General features: G+C 35.5%; 1 protein-coding gene, 1 long non-coding RNA gene and 1 other non-coding gene across 3 annotated transcripts in view; 1 reads left to right on the top strand and 2 right to left on the bottom strand.

Annotated features, from left to right (window-relative positions):
• Positions 1-5,203, top strand: part of LOC138713082 (uncharacterized) — a 91,355-nt gene extending 86,152 nt beyond the window's left edge. Inside the window, exon 3 of the long non-coding RNA XR_011335789.1 lies at positions 3,708-5,203. This is a non-coding gene — a long non-coding RNA (uncharacterized lncRNA). The remainder of the gene's footprint in view (positions 1-3,707) is intronic.
• wnd (wallenda) overlaps positions 1-12,137 on the bottom strand; it is a 199,052-nt gene that overhangs the window by 165,629 nt on the left and 21,286 nt on the right. The window lies entirely within an intron of this gene.
• TRNAT-CGU (transfer RNA threonine (anticodon CGU)) lies at positions 9,389-9,460 on the bottom strand. The gene has a single exon. It is a non-coding gene; the product is annotated as a tRNA-Thr (tRNA).

The raw sequence follows: 12,137 nt of genomic DNA, 5'->3' as shown, positions 1-12,137 counted from the left end.
TGATACCAGTATACTTACATTTTAAAATTGAATTGAGGTTCGGTGCTTTGGTCCTCTGTTATGAATTCGGGTGGTCCCCGACTGGGTTACAGGCGCGGCGCCAGATGTGCAGGGAAAAGATGTCGAGAAACACCACGTGTATAGTGCTTTAAATCCCTCTTTTGTTGCTGAAGTAGAGTGGGAAGTCGATAGACGGGTAGGGTAATAAATTTCATAAAATGTCAGTACTAGGAGAAAAAGTGAAATTCGATTGCCATGTGTCATTTCTAAACACTGAGATTTTAAGCTATAGTGTGATACGAAATTCGTTTCAATTTTATTTTTTCTTCTTTCTTTTTTGAAGGACCACAAGGGTAGACCTCGAGGACCACTGGTGGTCCGCGGACCGTAGTTTGAGAAACGCTGGCTTAGACCAAAATGAAAAATCTTTTAACTTCAGCTACAGAGACTAAGACAGTTCATCGTTCTGACCACATTTTACCCTTACTGGTTCGATAATCGTTCACCTCTGCTGAAGAGTGTGGACGTGAGGCCGGCAGTCTCCCTTGACCCTCCATGAGCTGTCGCGCCACCAATTTAATTTAATATAATTACAATAAATTACCTATTTGTATAAATATTAAATATATAAATATAATATATACATAAATAAATATTTGTCTTAATGCGTAGAGTAGGTTTAATTTTTACTTAATCAATAAAATAAATGCTTCTCTCTTCTTAACTTTTACAATAAACTGTCTAGCTTTAATTAATCAGTTAATCTCTTAGTACTTTGATTTTTATTGTATTTGTAAATTATTTTCCTAAATAGGTTGACAAACAAGTATGCATACAATACAGTACATCAGAAGTATAAACCATGTTATGTGGGAACAATTTACATATCGTCGGTTTCTTGGTAAAAGTGACCAAGTCCAAAATGCAAAATTGTTTGGAAAAAGCATTTAAAGGTTTAATTGTCAACCCATTGATAACTGTACTTCTTTAGATATTAGTAATAAGCAGGGAAAGGATTTATATGTAAATACATATTTACTTATAAAGCTAATATAATTTATATTTTGCATTATCTTTATGTTTCACAATGTGTAGGGTTGAAAAATCCTACTTTTATTTTCCATATTTTTCCATATTTTAGAGTTTAGTACATATTTTCGTTAATTTCCATATATTTTCCATATTTCATATAAAACAGTCCATATTATATTAGGTTTAACAATAAAACAAAACAAAATTCCATTAACTTTTAAAAATACATTTCAACAATAGAGATTTAAACACATGTTCAGTAATCCCTTTAACATCAGAGTTATTTGAAAATTAGCTGTCCTATCAACAATGGGAAAGTAAGTTACAAAACTGTATTAATTTAATTTAAAATTTTTAACAGACTTCAGTTGTGCAGCTCAACAGTTAAATGCCAGTCAGAGTACACATAGGTTCAGTTTTGTAAATCATACTATAAAGACGGTAAATATGCCAAAAGTACGTCATTCAGTCAATTTAAAATCAAAACTAACAAGTTACATTTCAGAATTTAAAGAAGATGGTTTATCAACTGACAATAAAATATTATTTTGTAATTTGTGTCAGTGTGCAGTATCATCTACACAAAAGTTCCTGGTGCAACAACACATTACAACTAGTAAACATCAGGCCAACAAACAACTAAATTCCAAGCAGAGACAATTGTTTTTAACACAACCAACAACATCGAATGTAAGATCTGAGTTTAACATCGACCTGTGCCGTTCTCTCATCTCTGCTGATATTCCTCTCTACAAACTAAAGAATAAGGTCTTCAGGGAATTCCTTGAAAAATATACTCAACATACAATCCCGGATGAGTCAACACTTAGGAAGACGTATGCTCCATCCATCTACGATGAGACAATACAGAAGATAAGAGATGAAATTAAAGATAGTTCAATTTGGGTTTCCATTGATGAGACTCCCGACAAAGAAGGTAGACTTGTTGGTAATGTAGTTATCGGTTTGTTAAGTGAACAATATTCTGAACGAATTCTTTTACATTGTGATGTTCTAGAAAAGTGCAATAACAAAACTATAGTTAAACTGTTCAACGAAGCTATGGGTATCCTGTGGCCAAAGGGTATTATGTACGATAATGTGTTATTCTTTATTAGCGATGCTGCCCCTTATATGGTCAAAGCTGGACAAGCATTATCTGTTGTATATCCTAAATTGACTCATTTTACTTGTGTGGCGCATGCATTTCATCGTGTGGCAGAAGTGGTCAGAGACAATTTCCCTAAAGTAGATTTGTTGATTTCATCAGTGAAAAAAGTATTTCTCAAAGCTCCCAGTAGAGTTAACGTGTTGAAAGAAATGTACCCTGAAATTCCATTGCCACCAAAGCCAATTTTAACTAGATGGGGTACATGGCTAGAAGCAGTTGAATATTATGCCGAACATATAGACTCTATTAACAATGTTCTCCTTGCATTGGACTCTGAAGATGCAGTCTCAATTGATACTGCGAAAACAGTTACCTGTGACATAAGTGTGAAGAATGACTTAGCTCACATTCAGCATACATTTTCATGCATCATAAAAACGCTCAAAAGTCTCCAAAATAGGCACCTTTCACTATCTGAAAGTTTTGAAATTATAAATAGTACTGTGGAACAACTGAATCGTGGTAGAGGTAAAGTTGCCGATGCAGTAAGAGCTAAGGTGGACACTGTACTTTCAAAAAACCCTGGATATGAAGAACTACAAAAGGTTGTTGCTGTGATGAGTGGTGAATCAACAGTGAAGATTAACTTGGACTTATCCCCAGCAGACATTGTGAAATTGAATTATGTACCAGTTACTTCTTGTGACGTCGAACGCTCTTTTAGTCAGTATAAATCTATCCTCAGAGACAATAGAAGAAGATTCACTTTTCAGCACTTGAAAGAAATGTTTGTAACCTATTGTTATGGTAACAGACAATAAAAATTGTGTTTTGTTGAAACTACATTGGAAGATAAGGTACGTCCATTATATTTTTTGTTTAGTTTGATTAAAATGTACCAATATTTAACGTACATAGTCATTTTTTTATAATTTTAAGTCCATATTTAATTCCATATTTTGGTAAAAATCCATATTTAATTCCATATTTTGGTAAAAATAACTACATATATATTTACATATTTCATATATTTTTAGTCCATATAAATCCGTTCCCTGGTAATAAGTTATTCTGAAGGTAAATGTGCTATATTATTAGTTTCTAATATAAAATTATGTCTTAAATGTCATAATGCTTGGAAGCCTTGGAATGTGACTTGGTCACTTTTACCAAGAAACCGACGATATGTGCCTACTTCCATTAATAAAACATATTAAAACATTCTAAGTTAAAACCTGTGTAAACCATATAAATTATTTGTAATTAATGTGACTAAGGAAATTGTATTCACATTGACATGTATACTATAATAAAATACAAATAAATTGAATAATTAAATCTAATATTAATTGTAATTATAAATGTAATTGTATTCTTAATCTAATATTGTAGTTGTAATCCCCTGGCAGAGGGGAAGAGAAGGCCTTATGGCCTTATTTCTACCAGGTTAAATAGATAAATATAAATATTTTAAACGTCTATTAAACTAGGCGCAATAAATACATTTTATCACAATTTTTTGTAATCAGCACATTAACTTGAATTGACATTTTTTTCTCCCCAGTGCTCCCCGAGTATAAGGTCCATCGATCTCAAGCCTTCCGACTGCAGTCACGAGGAACATGATCAAAGGGGTCTTGGTGGAGGGGCAATATTGACTGCGATCGATGAGCTACCCGCCCCTCGCTGAAGCCTACACTTGATGTGGTAGTATCTTATCGCCGACTGTGACACTGAACTACAAACCGTCCAATACCGTAGATAAGCCAGATAAGCGTGCTGTGCGATGGGTTGAATGTCTGAGGATGCCAGGCATTGCATTGCTGCAGACATCGCTCGACGAGAAGAGAACAGCTCACTCTTCTTTTTGCTAATTTATTTAAATCCTTTTCATCATTCTTTTTGTACAAGATCAAATTCTTCTTCCAATTCAATACTTTACAATAAAACTTTTCAAAGATCAAATTCTTCTTCCAATTCAACACTTTACAATAAAACTTTTCAAATATTGTCAAAGATTGATCAATATTCATCAACATTGAAACATATTTGTCAAAGACTGTTTCATATTTATTTTATGTGTTTCAAGTTCATTGGAACCTATGCAGACCTATCAAATATTAAATTACAAATATGCGAATCCTTTATAGCAGCGGTGGCGAAAATGCGACTCACGAGCACATTGTGGCTCGCAATGATAGCTGTGCATTTCCCTTGCTTCCTACCTACAACCCCCACCCTCTCACTCACTGGAGTCAAACTCCGTTCCATTTGTATTTGTCTCTGACCTGCGAGTGGCGTATCGTCGCAATGTCTCTCTCGAAACCATGTACCTCTACAAAAACGAAAGATCCAAGTAGAATGGGAGGACGCATTTTTTTGCTGTCAATATGATGAGAATATTAAATGTATGATTTGTTCACAAGTATTACGACGAAAACGGTTATATAACATAAAACGGCATTATACTACAGGGACATCATTTTATTTTTACTAACATTTTTAATATTAACTTGCCTATACCTCTGGATCAACACCGTTTGCTACCTCGTTCCACGACTGGAGTTCGATGATACTGGCGTAATATACAAACAAATCACTTTACTAGGTATACAGTAGGAGGGAAGAAAAGTAGTTCATCCATTTACGTAAACTAGGAAATATTGCGCTTTTGAGTTTGATCATTTTCATTAGGTTTTTTTAAATCAAAATACAGTACAGTATTAACAAGGAGTGTTTTATTCACGAACTAAGCTGTCCATGTGGACGTATTCATTATGCAGTGTATATTATACTGTCTACAGCACATTAGCGTACAATATAAGAATGAAGTTAAATTGAAAAATAATCATAATATGGATATTTAAACACATTTTTTAAAATGGTGGCCATTCATTTCGATACAGACGTCAGTTCTTTTGTGCATATTATCGCACTATACACTATTGTACCTAATTCCAATTACCAGTTTCGTTCTTCGTACTAGTAACTCATGTTGAAATAATTCTGTACCTACTCTATAAAAGAGTACTTACGTACTGTAAATTCAATCTTCACTTCTGCCCGATCCGAAAAGATAAAATTACTCACACATACTATCTACTGTCCGTCCAAGTGGTTATATAGCAGGATAGTAGAAAGAGGGGGAAATCACGTGACAGTTAATTACTTAACGAGGCCCTTTTATTTAATTTATTTTAAACAGTTGTATAATATTACATAAACGTCCAATTCCTAACACAAATTAATGTTCTCAGAAAAGAACAAAGACGGCCCAGCCACTAGCCTTTACAGGGAAGCGAGCAGAAGCGGGTGTGGGAAATCGGGATGCGACGTAAGCAAACGGATGACAGTACCTGTGCGAAAATATGATTCAATATTGAAAGCACTTTCGTCACTGGAAAACGCGAATATATTTCTGGAACGTACTATACTCACTAACTTAGTACTGCTTGCTATGACCGCACACGTGGCCTTGGTTCTGACGGTTGGAAGTTTACTATACTTGAGAAGGTCTATGTTGGCAGAGCTACCTGATGTCTTGGGAAGGGTCAGGGAGGGTGAGTTGAACTAATCCTATGACACAGACACTTGTATAACAGCACTTCCTCTTTCTTTCGTCCCTCTCCCTCATCAGCACATCTGGAAAGGTTGTCAGTGGTGGATGTTATTACAACTATGCGTTAGCGACATTTTTCAGTGTAATTTGAGAAGGTGCCTATAATCATTTTATAATTATTAAAATGTTAGAAGTGTTGTGCTTTATATTAGATCTACTTGTCCTAGTGTTCGTGATTCTTGGTTTAGGAATAAGAGGAAAGAAACTGCAGTCTGACGCCAGGGATATAGTGTGCAATGTACATAAGTTTTTCGTAGAGGAGTATGATGCCTTGAAAGTCGGAAATCCTACAATGAGAGTAGTCGAAGTAGCGAAGCGAACTGCTGCTGCATGTGGAGTATCTGAACGCACTGTTTACCGTATTCTAATTGAAAAGAGAGAAGCAGATGAATCAGAATGAAAAGTGTCAACTCCGGGCAAAATGTGGACGCAAAGAACTCCCACGAAAACCAATACAGACTCGTTCACTGCGGCCGCCATCAAGAGGCAGATTTACTCCTTGTATAAAGCTGATTTCATTCCGAGTGTGGGAGATATTCGTGATGCTCTCGATAAGTCTGGGTTATTTTCTGGCAGCAAATGGTCGGTATGGGAATTACAAAAAACTTAATTTCCGTTACGCTAAGAATAACTTCGGATGGAAGCTTCTGCTAGAGAAACCCAACATAATTGCTAAGCGATTCCATTTCTTAAGGAGGATGCGCGACTTAAGAATAACCGGCCGCCCTATCGTTTACCTAGCCGAAACATGGATAAACATTAATTACACGAAGAGCAAAATTTGGGGTATGTGACGATAGTGAACGTGCCCTTAGGAAAAGGGGGACTACTTATTATTGTGCGTGCTGGATCTTCCTCTGAATTTATACCAGGAGCCTATCACAGTTTTAAGTCAAAATCTACCAACGATCCCTATGAGGAAATGAACGCCGTTAATTCCAAACATTGGTTCGAAAACAACCTCCTTGCGAACATTCCACAAAACAGCATTATAGTAATGGACAACGCCTCTTACCATTCTGTACAGTTAAATAAAGCTCCCACTTCTGCATCTTCTAAATCAGACATGCAGTCTTGGTTACGTCAGAACAACATAGAGTATGACCCAAAGGCGACAAAAATCGTACTGTACGACATATTAAAATTAAATGGTAAGGTACGAACTGGATACCTTAGCTCAAAGTGAACCATACCGGCATACCGTAGTACGACTGCCATCATACCACTGCAACTTTAGTGTCATTGAGTTCATCTGGGCACAAGTGAAAAATGATGCCGCTAAACACAATGTATCTTTCAAATCCAGTGAAGTTCTAAAATTAGTTAAGAAGCGTTGTCCAAGATCAGGCCAGAGAATTGGAAGAATGCGTGTGAACATGTTAAAAGGGAAGAGAATTTTTATTGGGAAAGGGATGGAATGATTGACAAGGCGGTGGATCGTTTCGTAATAAGTTTGGACTCTGATAGTGACAACATGAAAGTAGAAGAATCCGCCACTGCATATACAGATAATTTCATGGAGGGTTTCTGTCTCTTGCCACCATCCCCCCCGCAGAAGACCGGTCAGCCACGGAGTGAGTGAGAGGTAAGAACTATATCTTTCTCTGTCTAAATTTCTCTGCCAACTAAAGAATTCTATACTATAGTGGAGGGGGTGGGAGTGAAGTACATTAAAAAATTCTGGTACAACAAAAATTGAAGTAAAAATAAAATATGTCCCTGTATAAGATCAAATTCTTCTTCCAATTCAATACTTTACAATAAAACTTTTCAAAGATTGTCAAAGATTGGTCACTATTCATCAATATTGAAACATATTTGTCAAAGACTGTTTCATATTTATTTTATGTGTTTCAAGTTCATTGGAACCTATGTAGGCCTATCAAATATTCAATTACAAATACGCGAATCCTTCATAGAATAACTTACTAGGCTATACAGAACAATATATTTTGTCTTACTTGTCGGCCTGATTGGCGCACTTGGTATAGTGCTGGCCTCCTATGCCCGAAGTTTTGGGTTAGATCCTGGGCCAGTCGATGGCATTTAAATGTGCTTAAATGCGACAGGCTCATGTCAGTACATTTACTGTCATGTAAAAAAAAACTCCTGCGGGACAAAATTCCGGCACACCGGTCATGCTGATATAACCTCTGCAGTTGCTTACCAGTCTATGCAATAAATGACGATCACATTCAAAGCAATATTGTTGGGAAACCAACTGGATGCAGTAACCAAATTCATGTACAGTATGTATACATTACACATGTTTTTAGAACATATTTTTAATAAATTTAGTAATGTAACATCAATAGTTTGTTAGTAAATTACAATTTACGAACTCGGGGTAATTTGGGTATGAGTTTAAATCTATACTAATAATAAATCTGTAGCCGAAATTTTTCTGGTAATTTTTGCTTTTCCAAAAATAATTGGTCCTAACATGTATAATTAACCATCCTGAAACCGCAAATCGCTTTTCTGAAATTTTTGTTTGTCTGTCTGTCTGTCTGTCTGTCTGTCTGTCTGGATGTTTGTTACCTTTTCATGCAATAATGACTGAACCGATTTATATGAAAATTGGAATATAAATTAAGTTCGTTGTAACTTAGATTTTAGGCTCTATGACATTCAAAATACTTTATTTAAAAGGGGGATTATAAGGGGGCTTGAATTAAATAAATCGAAATATCTCCCTTATTATTGATTTTCGTAAAAAATATTTCATAACAAATGTTTCTTTAAAAATTATTTGCGATAAGTTTTATTCTAAGCAAAATTTTGATAGGACTGATATTTAATTAGATAAATGAGTTTTAAAATTAAAAATAGTGGTTAAGAAAGTTTTTAATGGAAAACCAGGAGGCCGACTTAGGGGAAGACCTAAGAAAAGGTGGTTGGAGGATACAGAGAAAGAGTTGAAGAAGATGGGAATTAAAAGATGGAGAAATGGAGCTGAGAATAGAGAAGAATGGGCTAGAATTGTTCGGGAGGCCAAGTCCCTACATGGGCTGTAGCGCCGAGAAATAAGTAAGAGTAGTAGGCTATAATATATGATTAATAGTTTGCTAGTAAATTATAATTTACAAACGCGGGGTAATTTGGGTATAATTATAAGTTAATTGGCAAGTAACCTAGTTTTCGTTCCGGATCATGTCACGTACACAAATTATGGATTGGTGAAAGACAAATAAATTTCCGAAGTGTTTTCTGTCCCTGATTTTAATGGGAGATAATTTATATTACAAAATAAGCCTCATCAAGAACTTAAGTATTAGCTGACATTTTTTATCTTATTAGGTAGGTCTAATTAAAATTTTTAAATGCCTACGTAAACTCTACATTCAATTCTAAGATACATACACTAACCTACGGTTGGGATAATTCGATTTTATATTAGTCTATATATTACACCCAAATTTCCCCATCCATGGGGTAAATTGAGTATAGTTAAACTTAGTGTTATTATTATGATAAGGAGAGGCCAACGTACTTGAAAATGCAATAGAATCATTCTAGAAGGTCACGGTGTTAACACATAAAGAATTTGCAGGAAAGTTTTATCGTGGTAACATGGTATGTGTCTCTAAACGTAAAAAGGGTTAATATTAAAGGAGAAAAATTCGCTCTGGCGCCGGGGATCGAACCCGGGCCCTTGGTTCTACGAACCAAGCGCTCTCACCATTGAGCTACGCCGAAGTCCAATCCACAGCACCGGATCGAACTCCACTCCTGCAGTATTTTTCCCTTTGTGTCCTGACTCCAAGTTGAGCATGTATATTGACATTTTATATTAAGTCAATTGCCATTATACAAGGAGTGCACTCAGTTCAGTGACTTGGTGGCCGGGATTCCACAGTAATACGCACAGTTGACTTAATATAAAAATGTCAATATACATACCCAACTTGGAGTCAGGCCACAAAGGGAAAAGCACTGGAGGAGTGGAGTTCGATCCGGTCCTGTGGATTGGACTTCGGCGTAGCTCACTGGTGAGAGCGTTTGGTACATAGAACCAAGGACCCGGATTCAATCCCCGGCGCCGGAGCGAATTTTTCTCCTCTAATATTGTTACCATAACAGATATATTCTGTAGGACCCAAAAATAATAATCAAGTAGATTAAAAAATGTTGTTTTTATACTAAAATTATCCCAACACACCCTATCAAGTACCAGTGGCGTAGCGTCAATGTAAGCTAGAAAGCTTAGCCTCCCCAGTTAATAATTTCATAATAAATCTGCAGTTTATGGAGAAAATTATTTATTATTTATTAATTAATTTCTATTTACGCGTTAAATATTGTGATGCGGCAGCTCAGAATGATTTGTGATGCAGCAGTAAACAAGAAGCCTGCACACACCAGCTTCCAAGCAGACTGGTTTCTTCTGTGTAATCCACCCCGCAGATTTTCCATCCCTTTCTTACTAAACTACCCTAGTCGCAAGGCTCGCAAGAAGCTAGCTTTAACATTTAAAATAAATAGTTTCCGAGTTATCCCTTTTCGTCAGTTGTGTTCAGTTGAAGTTCTAGTGTGCATTGTGGCTAACATAATAAATAATGAGCGAAATAACAGTTCCTGACACTAATTTACTTGAATTTTTTTAGGACAATTGTATTATCAAGAATGACTTACGAACAAAAGTGTGATTTAAAAAACAAATGACCGACTCCCTTGCTGTCAATGAAGGACACAACCAAAAGACAGACGCATACTTACGTAATGATACTAATATTGTGATTTCTCTAAGTATGACAGGGAGTGAGCTAATGTTATACGTATACGTGTCTATTTGTTAAGAGATATGTGTAAACCGTGAAATCATATTTTACTACGTATCATTTGAGGTCATGCCTTATTGGTGTTACGAGGTTCCAACCAATCTTCGACTGCTGACTTGAAATTGACTACTATTTATTTTAAGACTGTATTTTTGTAATACGTTTTCTCATATTGCATGAAAGACAACTTGAGTTAGCTTACCCTGCTCAAAATTTCATGCTACGCCACTGTCAAACACCTCACAAATAAGCCACGGATCGAACTTCAGTCCCCTTTGGATAAAGGCATCAGCTCATTGAAACACAGGTCTGTGATATTTTCTAATCCATTACGTCCTTTACACCCAATAAAATTTAAAAAAATAGTCAATAAAAAATTGAAATTAAATCCCAGTCACAACAGCTTTAATTTAATTGTACTGCTGTTTACCAACACTCAACAATTAAATCTCTATATTTACGTTACAGAAGTTGTTCAGTTTGTTTTTGTTATTTCTAGTAATATCTGTCTCGAAACAATCAACACTCGTTGCGTCATGAGAAGTGAATGGCACGTTACAGACTGAGAATGGTTACTTCTAATTTCACCACGAGTTGCGTATAACAACTCTCACTTGAATGCAATTAATTTATAAATAATGAATGCTTACTTATGTACGAAGCAATATTTGATTTCAGGTTGTTGTTACTTCATTATTATCATTATTATTATTATTATTATTATTATTATTATTATTATTATTATTATTATTATTATTTGATCGCGCATGTTCAATCGTGTAGTGCTCAATTTATAGTGCGCTACTGGTATCACATGACAGACTGCAGTACTCCATGTTGCAGACCTTGCATCATGTACTGTAGATCATAAATTCCGTGAAAATAATTTAACATTTGTGGTGGTGTAAAATGTGGATAAACAGAAGAAGGAGAAAAGCATGAAGAAAACGAAGAGAAAAAACACCATCGCCGCTAATGTGTAATTTTACTCTCAGATCATCAATGTTCCTGGGCTTCTGTGAATAGACAATGTCTTTAACGAAACCTTACACGAAGAAGTCAGGAGGGGTTAGATCTGGGAAGTTTGGAAGAGATAGCTGCTTCTAGTACTGGGTTTCGCCTGCAACCTCCTGCATGTCTTTTTTTTTTTTTTTTTTAACACAGAATGTGTTTCTACAAATGTTCGATACCACAACATTATGGAATCATATTTAGGTACATTACGCACACCATACTCACGTCGAAATTCCCTTTGAACTCTTTCAACATTATCGAATATAGCATACCAAAGAACACAATGTGCCCGCTGTTGATTTGTAGTAGCCATTTTATTCATGTACGATTTTCATTTGTCCTTCCAGATTATGATTGTTGATTGTCATATAAACTCCCATCTTTTAATCATAATATAACCAGCAAGAAATTTTTCCTACTATCATAATAGCTTTATAATAATAAATTAATATTATCCATACCCAAACGGATCAGACTGTAGTTCTATATAGCTACTACTCTTTCTCTTTTTTCTATTGTTGGCATTTTCGTTGCTTCGAAGCTTTACGTAAGTGCTACATTGAATTTCGTTTATGATTTC

This window comes from Periplaneta americana, chromosome 1, assembly GCF_040183065.1.
Source record: "Periplaneta americana isolate PAMFEO1 chromosome 1, P.americana_PAMFEO1_priV1, whole genome shotgun sequence".
NCBI classification, from domain to species: Eukaryota; Metazoa; Arthropoda; class Insecta; order Blattodea; family Blattidae; genus Periplaneta; species Periplaneta americana.
Note: the sequence above shows the minus strand (reverse complement) of the source record. Positions and strands in the feature narration are given on the sequence as shown.